We start from the raw sequence: 17,314 nt of genomic DNA, 5'->3' as shown, positions 1-17,314 counted from the left end.
AGTCAAGCACACTTAACTGTGGAGTTATTCCTTTTCAGGCTACCGAAAAACAGATGCATCTTGTTAGTATATGTAGTACCAATTAATTCTTATAGGCTATTCCCAACTGTACCGTCCCATACCAGCATAGTCTCTGGAATCCCTCTTTTTCGGGTATTGATTCGATTCATTCATGTACCCCTGTCCCTAGAAGTCTGTCAGGAGCCGCTCCTTGTTTGTGCCCTTTCGCACCATGCCCTTTCGCACCGGCGATCACTCCCCGCCCTCGTCAACGCCCGGGATGTTACAGATGGCAGTATAAAACTTTATGATCTTTGCTTTTTTTTCTATTTTATTTTTTGAAAATCATATTTACAAGGCAGAAATTTTAAAACTCTTGTTAGTTCTGAAAATTAGGTCAACACAATTATTACATATGTATTTGCAAAATATTATCACAATAAATTTAGAGGAAAATATCTTTTATATCAGAAGTCATTTACATATCGTACTGTATAATATTTAATTATTATATCAGTAAAGGGGCATAAATGGGTCTAGATGAAACTGAGGAAAGTAAGGTGGTAATTGCCCCTCAAAAAAAAAAGTGGCAACTATTACTTTGAGTCAATAGTAAATATTCACTTCTTGTAAATTGTGCTTTATTTATGTTTTAGGTGATTCCAAACTTGGAGTGGTTGAGAATAGACCATAAGGATGTTAACGCGATATTGCAAGCCCAAAATTTAGGTACCCTGTTCCCCAAAATGACATTTCTTGGGCTGGCTAGATCTAAGTATGAAGAGGCTACTTTTCCTGATTGGTTTCTCCAAAATGTATGTACTCTTGAGTGGCTACTTGTTGAATGGAGTTCCTACAAGAAGATATTCCAAGATGAAAGACAAATAACTGAGAAAATGTCTGCACGACTCAAAAAGTTGACTCTGTATGAATTACCGAAACTTCAACATATATGTGAAGAAGGGTCCCGAATTGACCCAATTCTTCAGGATCTTGAATACTTAGATGTTGATGAATGTCCTAGTTTGACAAACTTGTTACCTTCCACTGTTACCTTTAGTCACTTGACGTATTTGGAGATAGCAAATTGCAATGGGCTGATAAACTTAATTACATCTCCAACGGCCAGAAGTTTGGTCAAACTGACAACAATGAAGGTAAGAGAGTGTAATTCACTTGAAGAAATAATGACAGAAAAAGGAGAAGCAACAATATATGACATTGCATTTATCAGTTTAGAAATATTGATGCTGGAAAGTTTGCCAAGTCTCAACAAATTTTGCTCCAGTGAATGCTTCTTGAGGTTTCCATTGTTGGAAGAAGTTGTTGTGAAGGAATGTTCTCGCATGAAGATTTTCTCGGAAGGAAACACAAGCTCACCAAATCTTCGAAAAGTGAAAATTGCAGAAAATGATAAAGAGTGGCATTGGAACAGAAACTTAAATGATACAATAAAGAAAATGTTTGAAGATAAGGTACGCTTTGCTTTACCAAATGATTTCCAATGTAACAATAAATCAATGCATTACTTTTATTTATACAAACTATATTGAATTGTTTACACAGGTGGCATTTTGTAGTTTCAAGCATTTGAAACTATCTAAATATCCAGAGCTGAAAGAACTATGGTATAACCAACTTCAAGGCAATGTATTCAGTAATTTGACGCATCTTATTGTTCATAAATGTGATTTTTTATCCGATGTACTCTTCCAACCAAATTTACTCGAAGTGCTTACAAACTTGGAAGAACTAGATATAAGTGACTGTGGTTCTTTAGAAGCAGTGTTTGATGTGAAAAGTAAATTTGAAACAGAAATTCTAATGAAGAATTCTACTCAGCTAAAAAAATTAACACTATCTAGTCTTCCCAAACTAAAGCATGTGTGGAAGGAAGATCTCCACGGAACTTTGAGCTTTCAGAATCTATGTGAAGTGTCCGTCATGAAATGTGAAAACTTAACTAGTCTCTTTCCACTCTCAATTGCGAGAGATATCAAACAACTTCAAGAACTTCAAGTAGATGAATGTGGGGTTGAAGAAATAATTACCAAGGAAGAGGGACTGGAGGAGATAATTGAATTTGTGTTTCCGCATTTGACATCCCTTGACCTTACAAGTTTGCCTGAACTTAAGGCATTTTTTGCTGGGATCCATTCTCTTCAATGTAAATCCTTGAAAAAAATAAATGTGTTCAAGTGTCCAAAGTTAGAGCTATTTAAGACACAGCCTATGAGCTACCCAGAAAGAACTACAGATGACAAATTACGTGTCTCAACTCATCACCCTGTTTTTACAATTGAAGAGGTATGGGTAGTGCAAAATCTTATCTTTGATGTAGTGAATAATTTTTAGATACCCCAATCTTTTTTATTTTAATTTTTCAATTTATGTTGATTTCTTCAAAGAGAATTTTTTTTAAAATATTTACCTAGCAAAAAGCACTTTTCTTCCATCAGGTGAGAAAACAATTCTTTTTTCAGTTGGGCTGATTGGTCATTTACACTTTTGTTGATATTTTATTTAGTACTAACTATATATATTCTTTTGCCTAGAACAGAGAAGGAAAATATAGATTTGTTAAGGGGAAATGTGTTTCTCGTATCGTAAGAATTAGTGCAATCATCTTTTAATTATGTACTTCCGGTATATAATTTAAAAAAAGCCAGCAACAATTTTTTAACTATGTACTTTCAGGAATATATAATTAAAAAATATAATTTTAATATTATAACTATGGGAAAAATGTTTATCCTTTTAAATGACACAACTTATATCCTTTCACTCTCACATAGAAGTGGGACCCACACCTTTATTTTTTTTTGTCAACTCTCTTTCCTCCTTTATCTATCTCTTTCTCTCTCTTAAAATGACACAACTTTACATCCTTTAAAATGACACACACTTTTCCCTATAACTATATAGTTCCGAGAAATACATAGTTAAAAAATGGCTTCTAGTAACGTGAGGAAAAAGGGACCCTTTCTTCCGTTCTAATTTTGGTCATGCAACAGGTAGTTGCTAATGTGGAGGGGTTGACGCTGAATAATAAAGATTTTGACATCTTATTGCAAAGCCAATATTCAGGGCATCAATTCAGTAAACTTAAATATATTTGGGTGTCCGAATTCACCGATGAAGAAGCCCCTTTTCCATATTGGTTCATTAAAAATGTACCCAATTTGGAATTGTTAGAGGTTGAATGGAGTTCCTTCACAGAGATATTCCAAGACGAACCACTTACAGGTGAGGAAATACAAATCAAAATTAGCACAAGCCCTAAAAAGTTGACATTATGGAAACTACATAAACTTCAACATATATGCAAAGAAGGATTCCAAATTGACCCCATTCTTCAATGTCTTGAAAGCTTATATGTTTCTGAATGTTCTAGTCTGATTAATTTGGTGCCTTCCTCTGTTACTTTTAATTACTTGACTAATTTGGAGATCACAAACTGCATTGGGCTGATAAATTTGATAGCATGCTCAACAGCAAAGAGTCTGGTCAAGCTCACAACAATGAAGATAAAAGGGTGCGATTTATTAGAGGATATAGTGAGTGGAAAAGAAGATGAGACAAACAATGAGATTGCATTTTTCAATTTGCAAACTCTAGAACTTATTTCTTTACCAAGTCTGCACAGGTTTTGCTCATGTAAGTGCTCCACTACGTTTCCAAAGTTAGAAGAAGTAGTTGTAAAAGAATGTCCTCGAATGGAAATTTTTTCTTTGGGAGACACAAGCACACCTGATCTTGAAGAAATACAAATAGGAGAAAATAATGATGAATCTCGTTGGGAGGGTAACCTGAATGAAACAATAAAAACCATGTTTGAAGATAAGCTAAGGTATGTGTTGATCCAAGGGTTCATTTACTTTTCAATGATTTAAGACTATCTGTATTCTGATTCCGTGGGTGGAGAAATTATGGTATTGGGAATATACTTCTGATTTGTCACTTGATATATTAATTTGATATAACAGGTTGCATGTTACAGAGTCCAACATTTGAAGAGCAATAGAATTTGTGGTATGGCCAATTTCATCACAATATGTTTTGCAATTTGAAATATTTATTCTTGCAGAGATGTGATTTTTTATCATATGATTTTTTTTTTCAACAAGTGTACTGTAAATGCTCATTGACTGGAAGAAGTAGCAGTTAGAGACTGGTTCATTGGAAACAATGTTTGATGTGAAAGGTATAAGTCTAGAGATATATTTGTGAAACATGTGAACACAGTATTGATCACTATGTCTAACAGTCACTATTGCAGGATCTTGGAATCTAGTAATGCTTAATATATAGTGTCTTTGTGGAGTTCAGGAAATTGTTGCAATGGAAGAAGAATCAACAAAAAATGCTTAAGAAATGTGATATTTGATCGTATGATCTTTTTAAATATGTTAACTCTGTATTTTGTTGAAAAAAATAATCTCCAATTTTCTTGTTTATTTAAGTCTATGACATTCAACAACGGATAAACCCACAAAGGTTTGGGTGACCTTAGAATTAAAATACTGGGACAAACCCCAAAGGTACGGCAATGGGAATTCTGTGTGTCCTGGTTTTGAGCTGAGTCGACATACAAGCCTCACACAAATAATTGCCTAATGTAAAGTATAATAGCCCATATTAATTAATTAGGAAATCAAGTGTAATTAATTAATTAAACATGTTTTACTGGGTGAAATTAAGTATGAGGCTTAATAAAATGAATCTGAGTCACTTTGGAGTTAAAAAGTGTACTCAGTGAAAATTAAGGGGTATAAATGGGTACTGTCAAAAGTACCCAAAATATAAAAATAAAAATAGTAATATTCCTAGAATAATATTCCAGACTTTTGGGTAAAGTTTGGTAATTATTGGAATTGAATAGATAGACGAACCAATACCCGCTTAAAGCCACTTAACCTATGTTAAGTGACTAAAAGCCAAAATGACCCCCATTTCCCCCAAGTCCCGTCGCCAGAAAACAAAGAGAAGGAGAAGAAGAAGGAGAAAGAAGAGGAAGGAAGGGAGGAAGAGAGAGAGAGAGAGATCAAACCTTGATGGTTTTGGATGATTCAAAAGCCTAAATCGCTTAGAATCTCGCCCTCTTTCATAATCCTAGCTTTGTTTTGAGTGGGGAGCATTGTGGAGAGAGATATTAACTCTCAAAAATTCGGCCCTTTGGTGAAAATTGGGGTTTTGAGAGTTTCTACCTCCATTGAAGCTTGAGGAGCCATCAATCCTTGGTTGTGTGACCATTGGTGGTAAGATTCTAACCCTTGAACCTCATGATTCCTTGAAATTTGCATGAGTTAGGGTTTGTGAATAGTAAATTGGGATTTTTATGAAATGTAGTTGAATTAGCTATGTTCTAGGAAGAATGGAACTTAGAGCATGTTATGGAAAATGCTAGGAATGTCATTTAATCGGTGGAAATGAGCCTAGATAGTCATTTGATAATTGTTCATAATATTGGAAAATTCATGCTTGGATTGGTTAGTATTCTAGCATGTTGAACAATTAGTGAGTTGAATGATTGATTGGATCCTTGTGATGTCTAGGATTGAGACATTTGGACCAACCGTGAGTGATCAACCATTGGAGCAAGCTATGGAGCTTGAATAGCTCATTGGAATTGGTAAGCTCATACTTGGGTTGTGCTTTGAATTGAGTAATTGATGGTTGATTGTGAAATACTCTTGGATGCAATGTGTTGATTGCATTACACCATGTGTAGGTGTATGTTTGTAAAAGTTGATTGCTGAAACTGTTGGTGAAGAACAAAGGTCGACTGAAGCATTGAGGTAAGCCTTCGGACCTTGGGTGTAATTCCCTTGACTGTTCTACCAAGCCCTGAAAGGGTGGAGGTTGTGATTGTGTATATAAATGCAATAAAATAGTGTAATGCTTTGTTATACGTATGTGTATGCATTTGGTGTGGCATAGGATGGTGTTTCCCTATGTGGGTATGTTGCATGACGATGCGTAAATCATACATGGTAGTTAGCTGGCCAGTAGGACTATTTGCATCTGAGTTTCCTTAGGACAGCTTGAGAGCTCGAGGGATTTCTCCTGGAGATGTATTGCACTTTGCATAGATATGTATTTACTGCATTATTATTGTTATTGCTATTACACTGATATGGAACTGTGGGGTGGAGAGATGCTCCAAGGACCCCTGGTTTACTGGATATATTCGTATATCTCACCCCGTGTTTTGGGGACCCCCTTTCAGGTAAGGATGCTGCAGGAGCCTCTGGTGGCAAGTGGCCATACCTAGATTATGCATGAAATATGGCACTTCTTTGAGTTTATGCATGCCTGTTGTAGTTGACATGTATAGGATTTTATTTTGAAAGCCCATGATCATTTGTATATCTTGATTCATTGGATGAACTTAGCCTATGCTCATGCCTTTGGTTACACCTTTTGTTGATGGGAGCCAAGGGAATGATCATAGTGTTTTGTAAGCTAAGTTCTATGATTTGTAAAGGATATGTAATGTAAATGATGCCTACTTGGAATTCAATATATGCATGCTTGTTATGTATTGAGTTGTTGAATTGGTTGGGCTGAAAATCAATTAGGTACCCTCTTCGTTTAAACTGGTAAACGATGAGAAAACAAAGGTCATACTGCCCAAATTCTAGCTAAATCTCATGAGGAGAGGTTGGATGAGTGCTAGGATTTAGTTTTGGGGGCATGGACATTTGGGGTTTGTAAGGGGGATGCATTTTCCCCTAGGCTTGGACTTGAGAAATGTGGGAATTGGAATTCCCTGGCAGCGCGCTTAAGCGCCCAGGAGCGCGCCCAAGCGCCCTGCTGCCCCTGCGAGTGCCAATGCATTCTGCCTCCTCGCGCTGGAGCGCCCAAGTGGGGGCTTAAGCGCCCAGGATTGCGCGCTGGAGCGCCCTGGCGTGCGCTTAAGCGCCCCTTGCTGCAGAAAGTTGGGTGGCTTACTGCCCCCTCGTGTTTTAGCGCCCAGGGTGGGGCTTAAGCGCCCAGGGTTGCGCGCTTGAGCGCCCTGGTCCGCGCTTAAGCGCCCTTCGCCACTGAAGGGGAGATGCTTCTGTCTCTGCGCGCTAAAACGTCCCAGTGGGAGCTTGAGCGCCCAGGCTAGCGCGCCTGAGCGCCCTGTTGCGCGCTTGAGCGCCCATCCACACTGGAAATGCTGATGCTTACTGCCTCCGTGCGCTTAAGCGCCCAGATGGAGGCTTTAGCGCCCGATAGCGCGCGCTTGAGCGCCCGGTAGCGCGCTGAAGCGCGCTGGGCCTGTGACCAACACTCTCTTGTGTTGCTTCAAATGGTCCTAACTTGGGCTACAGTGCTCCGATTTGAGCACGGTTTGAAGCCACAGGTAGCTAATGAAGAAACCTACAATATAGTAGAAGTATTGAACTAAACAAGAAGTAAATTAATGGTTTAAAAATGGGAAAGGAACATGATGTTAAGCTTAATTTATCTGTTTCCGCAAGGTAATATGGTTATGATCACGAAATTGGGTATTATAAGTTCGGTACGTTTTAAAATGAAAAATTTATCCGGATTTTAATTGAACCCATGTGATTGTAACTGCGCTTAATATCATAATGCGATGTTAACAAACCGGTTCTAGAACGGGGTGTTACATAAAGTATATGAGTGTTGGCCCCAAAGGTTTAGCCTAATGAAAAGGGAACAGGAATGATGCCATGAGTAAATATTTAGTATTTATATTTTGTGAAGGAATTAACATTTATTATTGGTGAGGTTAAATAATGTACAATCTTTAAATATATGATTTTTGTTAATGAAATTAAGTCAAGGTATAGAAGGGTAGAATTCTCTATACTTGTATTACCCTGAATAGGGTTGTAGCTTAAAACCTCGAAGTTAATGGGATTTATTCTAATTTTACATTCCTTTGAAATGTCTAACCCATACAGGTACGAGGACTTAAGGGCTCGTAAGAGATGATGCTGTTTTCGCTGCTGGATGAGGCTTTTTTATATCTAAGGTTGTAATAGATGTACACTTGTAGATATATTTGTAATTAGAATTTGATGTTCACCTATTTTGTCATCTGTAAGCAGGTGACAAAATTAGGTGATCTAGTGTGTACTTTTGTAAGTCAATATGTATTGGCGCTTATGTTAGAATAATGTACCGCCGAATCTTAATGCATGTGATATATATGTAAGATATGCAACATCCATTGTTATTTGCAAATAACCTTACTAACGTATACGTTTAGTTATGTCTAAATACTTTCTGCAGCAAAGAGAGGGGCTTTGAATTGGGGAGGTTTGTTGGCAGAAAGGTAAACCTTGTTGATTCTCAATCTTCATTGTTGACTCTTAGAATTTAAATTTATTTTAATTTTTTCAATTTCTTTTTTTTCTTTTCTTTTTTCCATTCTGAGGAACAGTTTTCAATGGAAGGAGTGTCGCACAAGATCAGGCGGCAGATTGAGGAACTGGAGAGTGTTTTTAACCTAAGGTACATTTCTCCCTTTTCGTTCATTGCTTAATTTCGGAATAAAATTGCTGTTTCTTTTTGCTCGGAAGCAATTAATGCAACGAATATGCTATTCCCTGACTAACTGACAGGAAGTGAAGATGAAAGAAATTGTAACAATCCAAGTTGGTGATTTTGCAAACTTCGTAGGCTCTCACTTCTGAGACTTTCAGGTTTCGATGCCTATTCATTCCTCCTCTGTGTTTATTTACCTTCTTTTATATTAAATGTCAGAAATTAGTTCACTTCATATGCAGTTTGCCTTGTTTTATTTATTTCCAGTTGATGTAAACCCTATTTCCCCCCTCTCTCTTTTTTTTTTTTTTCCTCTCCTCATAGTTGAAGTTTTTACTTTACTGATTATATTTTGCTGCAAATACTTTTCAGCTGCTCATTGTTTAATTTTAATCATGTAATATTTCATTTGTGTTCAATTGTAAGGATGAGTTGCTTGGTTTGGCTTCGGATCCTCATGCTGATTCTGTCTTCAAGAAAGGAAACGTTTATGTATTTGGACGACATCATGCTTTAGGTGCATCTGCTTTTGCTTCTTTTCTCTTCAATTTCTCTTTCTACCTAACATTACCTTAATTACCTGTAAATTTCATGACCATTTCATGAAAAAATTCAGGCCATAATTGTGCATATTGACCCTGTTTCAAGTACGAATGGTAGCTCCCCAAGGGAAGCCCGGTAAGCTCTTGACAATTGCTTTTGATGCAACTGAGTTGGATAGAGCCAATAAGAAAAATAAGCCCCAAAAGATTTTGATGCACTTGCTGTGAGTAGCCAAGTGGAAGTAGTTTTGGCACTGAAAATCTGGCAGCATTGCTGATGCCATATTTCAATTATTATTTAACTTCACTATCTCACGTCTATTTTGCTAAGGTTCCTTTCGATGAAAAATAAGCCACTTCACATATAGCTAACCTGCTTGACTGTTTCAGCATAGCAATCTGTGATCTTTCCAACTTGGTCAAACCTGAAGACATTATAACTTCAGAAAATTTAACTACTCCCCTTGCAATTGTTTCCAAGTATTCGCAGAAGGATTGGCTCTGAAGCTATGAAACATTGACAAGCTATGTGGTAACTGATACCATTTTCACTCACAAATTTGAATTTGTGTACTTCCCTGGGATTATTATAAATGGATCATAATTGAAAAATCCCTGTAATTAATCTAAACATTCCATTAATGTTTTCACACCCTTGAAATTTTCTGAGCAGATTTTTGTTTTTCCTTGTGTTATTCCTTATTCTGATTAGGATAAATATTTTAGGTCCCCAAGTCTTCTAGGAAGTTGTATGAGGATACTGACTATGCACCGTATATTGTTACACTCTTCAGTCGTGTTGCAGACAATTTTAGAACTAGTGCACGGGAAAAAGGATTCCAAGTAAGTATTTTTCTTAATTTTAATATGTTGTTTTGATTATGTAAAATAGCAATTATTAATTATGAAGTTAAATATATTTAATACTATACAAAATAAGAAATTATTATTATTTATAAAGGGAAATATTTTTCTCATTTCGTTGGAGATAGCTATCTCATTTTATACACTCATCGAATTTTGTGTCAGTTTTTTCCATTTCTTTTTCCTTTTGTTTTAAAGTGTGGACTCCACATATTTATCTCACACACATGAGAGAACTGTATCAAGCAACATGAGATTAATAATTCCCATTTATAAATTAACTTATTATTGTTATTAAAATTATTATATTAAAATATTTATTTATGTTTACTTTTTTTATTCATGAATTCAAATTATAAATCTAAAGATGTGTGAAACCAATCACTGATTATTTTCCTTATTTAAATTTGTTACATGGCATTTTCTTCTTTTCTTTCCTTTTTTATTTTGCCTGTGATTTGGCATTACCTCTGTATATGTTCTCTTCAATTCAAAAATCATAATCTTTTATTTCCAATTCTGGCGGAATCTGATTTTTTTCCCCTTGATTTTTGTTTCAATCAGTGAGGAAAAAGAAAGGTTCCATTCACATAATTTGTTTTCCAATTATTTACTTTGTTTCTCATTTCCCCTTCCCCTTCCCAGTTCTATATCATATATTATTTACTTTGTTTCTCATGTCTTGGTCTCTTGGAGGGTCTAGTTGAATTGGGTTTTTGGGTGTGAATTACTTAAGATTTTTTAGGGTGAGTGTTGATGGCTTCTCAAATTCCAAACTGTATTCCCTCCCCTTTTCTATTCTGTTGTTTTGTTCTGTCTCTTATGCATGTTAACAAAGTTGAAGAGGAAAAAAAAAAGAGATTTTTATTATTATGTTCTACAAAGTAGCATGGAAAAGAAGAAAAGAGTAGTTTTTTTACTGTTTTGATTTTACTGCTTTTGACAGCTGCAGATAAAATAATGCCAAAGAAGCTTCTTGTTGATTCTTCAACTGAGGGACTCAGTAATTCCCATTCTAATCGTACTTTCGTTGCATGTATGTTGCGTTTGTATTGTTGAATTTTTTTTATTCTGCTATTAATTTGAAATAACATGGTATGTTATCTGCTTTCTTATTCATTATTTAAAGTGACTGTGTATGTTCTTCTGGTTCTTCCTACGGGTGCAAACTCCCCATCTGATGTATCACCATGTGTTTCATTTATTTTATATAAACTAGGTAGTGTTAAAGTAGGTGATATGCATCATGAGTATCTGACTACTGCTTAGGATGTTCCTTATGCTAATGGTGGCTATAATGGGTACTACTATCCAGGTTAGTTTATGTTGGTCAAAGAGCCTATGCTGCTTCCCTACCCATTTCAATTGATTGTATATGTTTATGTTGTCACGTAGATATCTTGATGTGCTGATGCGGATATCTAATTGTATTGAACGTATAATTCAAATAATCAATTTTCTTTGGTTCTGCTTGGCAGGGAATTATAAATCCATTTGTAGAGCAGGATATATTCGAAGTTTCAGAAGTCATCACCCACAACCTCCTGTTAGTCTTCTTACTATTATTGTCGATTTAAATTTTGAAAAATACCCAGAATTTGGAATTCTATTACGATCCTACTCTAAGGTATGGGGACTCGAAGTCCCACATTGGTTATATGGGTGATTAATGTAGGGTTTATATGAACTTTGGACTCTCCTATTTTTTAAACTAGCTTTTGGTGCGTTTGTATCAAATTCCCGTTTCTATCCTTGTGCTTTTTCTGCAAGTATAATTAAAGCATTCAAATTACGTTAAAGTTTGACAATCTGGACCAGCTAAAAATGTGTTCTGAATCACTGTATTAATTGATATTTATATGTCGTATTGATTTTTACAACATAAGTAAAAACTGGATGGTTTACTGAGGAGGCACTTAGTCTGAGTGTCTGATTTACAAGGAAAGAAGCGAGGAGAGATTACAAAACTGAGGGTTTTATATTATTTGACATTTTAAATATTTGTCAAATTGGCAATTATGTGGGAAAATGTTTGTGGAATCCATAAATGTTAGAAATTGTAGGTGCGCATGTGCTTTTGGATTGCTGGAGAAATAGTTTTATTAAAATTTTACTTTATTATGGCATTGTTTTGTGCTTATCTCTATTTTTCATACTTTTTTTTTTAAACAGTTTCCACAGCATTCATTTACTAAGTTATACGAGGGAGCCATGATTGTAAAGCAGAATTTACTTTCAACAGTGACTACTAACAACACTTCTAAGGATGAGAGTGAACAAGAAGAAACGTAAGTCATTTTTGTTTGAGATGACATTCTATGGAAGTATGCTATTGTTCCTGTAAATATGTCATAGCATCCAAAAACATGGTAATGGTTGTCTGTGTTTTATAATTTTGGATGCAGAAACTGTAACATCCCCGTCTCGAGCCGGTTCAATTAACATACATATGATAAAACAGAAAACAGCGGAAGACTTAACTTCTGAAAATACGAGCTAACTTTTTTCTTTTTATTTTTAAATTCTCATTCGTCGTAAACGAAAATCGGGCAAAGTTTCCTCTATAAATCGGACAACTGGGGATTTTCCAATCCCACTCAGAAGCATTTCCTGATAAACAGTTTATACAAATATACTCAAATGCCCATCCATGGGCGCATGCATAACTTGGCTCAGTGCCACTATATCTAACAGCATGCAATCCAACAGGTAAACATATCTGAATACTACCTCATCACATAACGTGCCTGAATACCCAAATGTACATGCATCAAGCGACAGACGTGTACAAAACATATAAGGCCATATACAAAATAAAGGATCAATATCATGATCCATCAAATGCGAAAATACTAAAATACATCAAACACTCCAAAAAGGTAGTAGCCTACAGCCACTCAAAATCCGGTCTGTCAACTGCCTCAGCCACGTGTCGTGTCCCTGCCTAGTGAGGACTCACCGGGAATCTGGGCACCTGAAAATGTGTCCCCAAAGAGGGGTGAGATTACAAATCTCAATAAGCTCCAGATTTATAGAGAATTCTCCATACCCCTGGCTCACTCCTGCATGAAAGTCAGATACAAAGTATACGAATACAACATATAACAGATATCATAACAGAACAGAGCATATATCCATATCATATCAGAGATGTGCGCCGTCATTCCCAAGGGAGGACCCCAAGCGGAAATCAACGCACGTGTTCCCGAGGGAGGACCCCAAAGCGGAACCAAATATATCAGAGGCGTACATCATCAGTCCCGAGGGAGGACCCCAAAGCGGACATCCGGGTACTATACAATCAATGGCCAGAGATTGTTACAGAAATCATATTACAGAAGTCATATCAGAGCAAAACATATCATGTTATCAAATAACTCTATATGAATGCATCTATATAAAGCATCTAAATCACAGTCATACAGTCCAACCATAGTTCACTAACCATGGTGGAGCACTCAAGCAGGAAAAGACTCCTTAAACATAGAGCTTACCTCTTGAAGCTTTACCAATACGCTTACTTGTGGAACAAGTTACTTTTATCACTTCAAGAGATTTCCGATCCTTCTCAATCCCTAGGCACACCTAGAGAATAATTTACAATGCATCAATAAAATGATGCAATACCATAATTATTTCATAAGCATACATTTTATCGCTTATTTTCCTTTCTTTGCATTTTTGCCAATCCTATGCCAATACACAAGTCTAGACCCCTTTATAACCGTTGGTGTTCTTTAATTTAATCAACCATTCCCTTAGGAATTTTCAACATAAATCATGCTACTTTTCTTCAAAACTCATCACTTTTATACAATTTATTACTACACATTTTATTTAAAATAAAATGTACAAATATATCCCTAAATACCCTATAGGTCGAATCCTATAAGGGGAATTTCCAAAGATCCATCTCTTTTACAATACATTTTCTTTACTTCCTTACAACTTGCAAACACCTAGGCATGCATCCACTAGGTTCCTATTTTGAGTTTAGACACCAAGTCCTTCACAACACATCAAGGCCGCAAGATCAAGGTATGTTTCCAAGGATTTTCTTTCCAATGTAATATTCTTACTAATTCATCCAAATTCTACTTACTTGAACAAATAAAACCCCTCTTAAAGCATCAACTAAATTGGCACAATAAATCCTATTAACTCTATCAAAGGCCGAACATAGAGAGGAAATACATGATTTTTCTCTAATTTTTTTACATACTTACAAAGCTTCTTTTCATTTCATACATCAAAATATCAACTATTCCTCATCAATGCATATTCTAACACATCATGCTTTCCCACCCAAGGCATATACACAATTTTATAACTTAAATTATCAAAACAACATCATGTAAATAGAGGTTTGTTACCTCAAATCAACTACCCAAAGCCTAGAAGACCTACACCAAGAGAATCTCCATCAAAAACTTAATTTTGCCCTCTTGATGAATAGTGCACGAATTTGGGGAAGGAAATATCTCCTCACACAACCAATGATAGCTCAAATAAATGGGTGGGATGGATTCATTGAGTGGTTTCCAATCAATTTCATGTGGTGGATCATTGGATTTGGTGGATGGATGATGTAGAAATCAAAGAAAGAAAAACCAAACCCTAAGCCCCCCCCCCCCCCCCCCCCCCCCCTTGTCCAAAGTGCAGATCGGTTTTGGAAGAAAGAGAAGAATGGAAAGCTTATGTGAATAGTGATCTTTAAAGTGACAAGGCTTTATAACACATGTGACCTTTTAACAGATATTTTTCTTTCGCGTATTTTCACTTAGACTGACCCGGAACTAACTCAAAGCTACAAACATATTTTTATTTCCTAAAATCATTTACATTAATTTTTATTTCCTAAGGAACAATATTCATAATTCACAGTATGGTTTTTGCACCGTTTTTGACGAAATGCACTGTGCATCACTAATTGTACTTCATTTACTTACGAAACTTAAAACTTATAAACTTATCATTTTCTTGGGCCTATATTGACTTGCTCGGCATATATTGGACTTTCTTATTCTTATTTCATCAATTATTTATTTCTGGACTCTACCGGTTGCTTAAACAGCAGTACAAAATACCCGGTAGAAACACTATTCACGAGATTTTCACGGAAAGTGCCAGACTATACAATTTTTCGTTCTGAACTCATATTTGTCATCAGAATTTTCAAATTATGTTCCTAAAATTATTTTGCTCATTTTAAGCTCTACCGGTTAATTCACAAAACTGTAAATTCTCCGGCAGAACGCACTGTTCATAACATAGTCATGATTACAGTCAAAATACTCGAAATCGCTCACTGAATCTAATTATGGCATTTAAATCCTTAAATTAAATCTCTAACTAAGATTTACCAGTTAGGGTCATTATAGAAACAATGTTCATTATCTAGATCATTTCACCATAGTTTGGTTAAGATTACTGGCACCATCATTTCACCAATGTATACTTTGTAAACTATCACACACAAAAAAAACCATCCCAACACATAATCAGCCTGTGCAAGATCATTTACCCCAAATCGCACCACCACACACCCATTTACTCCAAGACAGAGTCACAACCCTTATAGATCCCAAGTGTGGAGATCTATCTTATACGTTTAATTGGTAATTTCACCTATTTTCTGTGTTATTTTCGTTACTTAAGTTCATTTTTGCATTCAAGAGCAGTATCATTTAATTAGGCCAGGAACATTTAGCTAATTAGGGATCCAAGGCTTCACTAGGTACAAATAGCATGATCTTTTTGATTTATTTGGCTTAATGGGCTGTTTTGTATTTTAGGTGGTCTAGGATCCAAATGAAGAAGAAGGCCAACATAGCTCAATGCAAAGAAAAAATAGAGGAAAAAGAAGAAACACTGAAAAGTGAGCCAGGGGACAAAAGCAGAAAAAAGAGAAAAATACTCAGTTGCCGCCTCTTTCTCCCATTACCAGAAATGGACAAACACTAGAAAAAGCACACTACACTCCAAGAAAAAGGGAATTTACCGGCTTTATATGGTGGCGGCACACCAAATTAAAAGAAAAAGCAAGGGAAAAGTAGGCTAACTCGTACAATAAGGGCTGAGCTGACACACAGCATTGTCCCCCATCGAGAGCAAAAGACAATCCTGGCCATTAGATCAAGATCAAGCGCCAAGACAAAACCTTGGGAGGACCTCATGCCTATAAATAGGAGGGAAGACATAAACCTTAGAAGTCTTTGGCAAATCCATCGTCTTCCTCAATGTGTTCAGCCATTTTCATTTTCTTAGTTTAGGTTTTGTGATTCCAGTTAGCTTTTCTTTTTATAATATTTCTTAGTATGAGCTAAATTTTCCAAGTAGACAGGGGGAAGTAGAAGTACCTCTCTTAGATTGAACTTATTATGCAGGCTCATTTCTTTAATGGAATTTATGATGTTTCCAGTTTTAATGTTTCAATTGTGTTGAGATATATAAAATTATTAATGTAGCATCACCTAACAGTTTAAGCTTTTGGGTTGAATTAGTTCTTTACATAGTATCAGAGCTTTCGGTCTATCAGATTCGATCCTCATCGCCCCACACTTTCTTTCTAGTGGAATTTCTTTCTTCGCACAAGTAGGTGGACCTGTGCATTATCCACCATTCAAGCCAAGTGGACTCTCGTGTGAGGGGACATGTTGAGATATATAAAACCATTAATGTAACCTCATCGAACGGCTTAAATTTTTGGGATTTCAACTCTCGAAAGAGAGTGATTTCTGGAAAGGGAATACATTAGTTGTGTGTAGAGTTGCTCCGTAGCAGCCCTTGCGCAGGTACCTTAGAAATAAGCAGCAACACAATCTCCCATTGGTCTTAAACTAATAGGATTCTGGTAGTTTGGAGTATAGAAATATGCGGAAATGTCTCTAAGTAGCAAAATTGGTGCCAAAGAAATCTATATCCAAGGCAATGAAAGAACTCCCCGAGTAAAATCCATTGTAAGGAGCAGTTACTAGTCTTACGAACGAACCAAGAGTGGAAAAAATATCACTCATGCCTTCGCCTTTTATCATTAGATTAAAGTTATCTCTATTTAACTGTTATTTTCTTTTTATATTTTAAAAAATATAAAATTTCCAAAAATAGTTCTTTTCATCGTTGCAATTTATTTTTACTTTTGTTCCTGAAAAATTATTCATTTTTCTCAACTCGTAAGGTAGAATTCAAACTATGATTAGAGAGAAAAACCCATTTCATTATTATTCTAGAATCATTGACTCAATTCAATTGAGCTGGACTCATTGTTGTCAAAAACTAGTGTAAAATTTACGTTTTTACATTTTTACTAGAATGGTGCGTGTTAAAACGCAAGTAAAAATGATCCTTGGTAAAAACTGATAAAAATGCTGTGTAAAAACGGTAAAAACTTACGTTTTTACCGT

General features: G+C 35.9%; 1 long non-coding RNA gene and 1 pseudogene across 3 annotated transcripts; both read left to right on the top strand.

Moving 5' to 3' along the window:
• Positions 1-530: 530 nt before the first annotated feature.
• On the top strand, positions 531-4,168 carry LOC133314879 (uncharacterized; annotated as a pseudogene).
• An 811-nt stretch (positions 4,169-4,979) lies between these two features.
• Positions 4,980-16,326, top strand: LOC133314877 (uncharacterized). Of its 3 annotated transcripts, none has more exons than XR_009752021.1 (15): positions 4,980-5,258; positions 5,556-5,632; positions 5,732-5,798; positions 7,920-7,990; positions 8,251-8,293; positions 8,402-8,472; positions 8,583-8,663; positions 8,932-9,022; positions 9,122-9,579; positions 9,774-9,890; positions 10,858-10,947; positions 11,131-11,226; positions 11,390-11,457; positions 12,084-12,199; positions 15,707-16,326. It is a non-coding gene; the product is annotated as an uncharacterized LOC133314877 (long non-coding RNA). The 3 variants fall into 3 exon arrangements; XR_009752020.1 differs by having other exon boundaries at positions 7,920-8,293; positions 9,122-9,183; positions 9,538-9,579; XR_009752019.1 differs by having other exon boundaries at positions 7,920-8,293.
• The last annotated feature ends 988 nt before the right edge of the window (positions 16,327-17,314 follow it).

This window comes from Gastrolobium bilobum, unplaced genomic scaffold, assembly GCF_033153095.1.
Source record: "Gastrolobium bilobum isolate Gb01-03AN ecotype WA unplaced genomic scaffold, APGP_CSIRO_Gbil_v1 utg119929, whole genome shotgun sequence".
Taxonomy (NCBI): domain Eukaryota; kingdom Viridiplantae; phylum Streptophyta; class Magnoliopsida; order Fabales; family Fabaceae; genus Gastrolobium; species Gastrolobium bilobum.
This window is presented reverse-complemented; position numbering and strand designations above follow the sequence as displayed.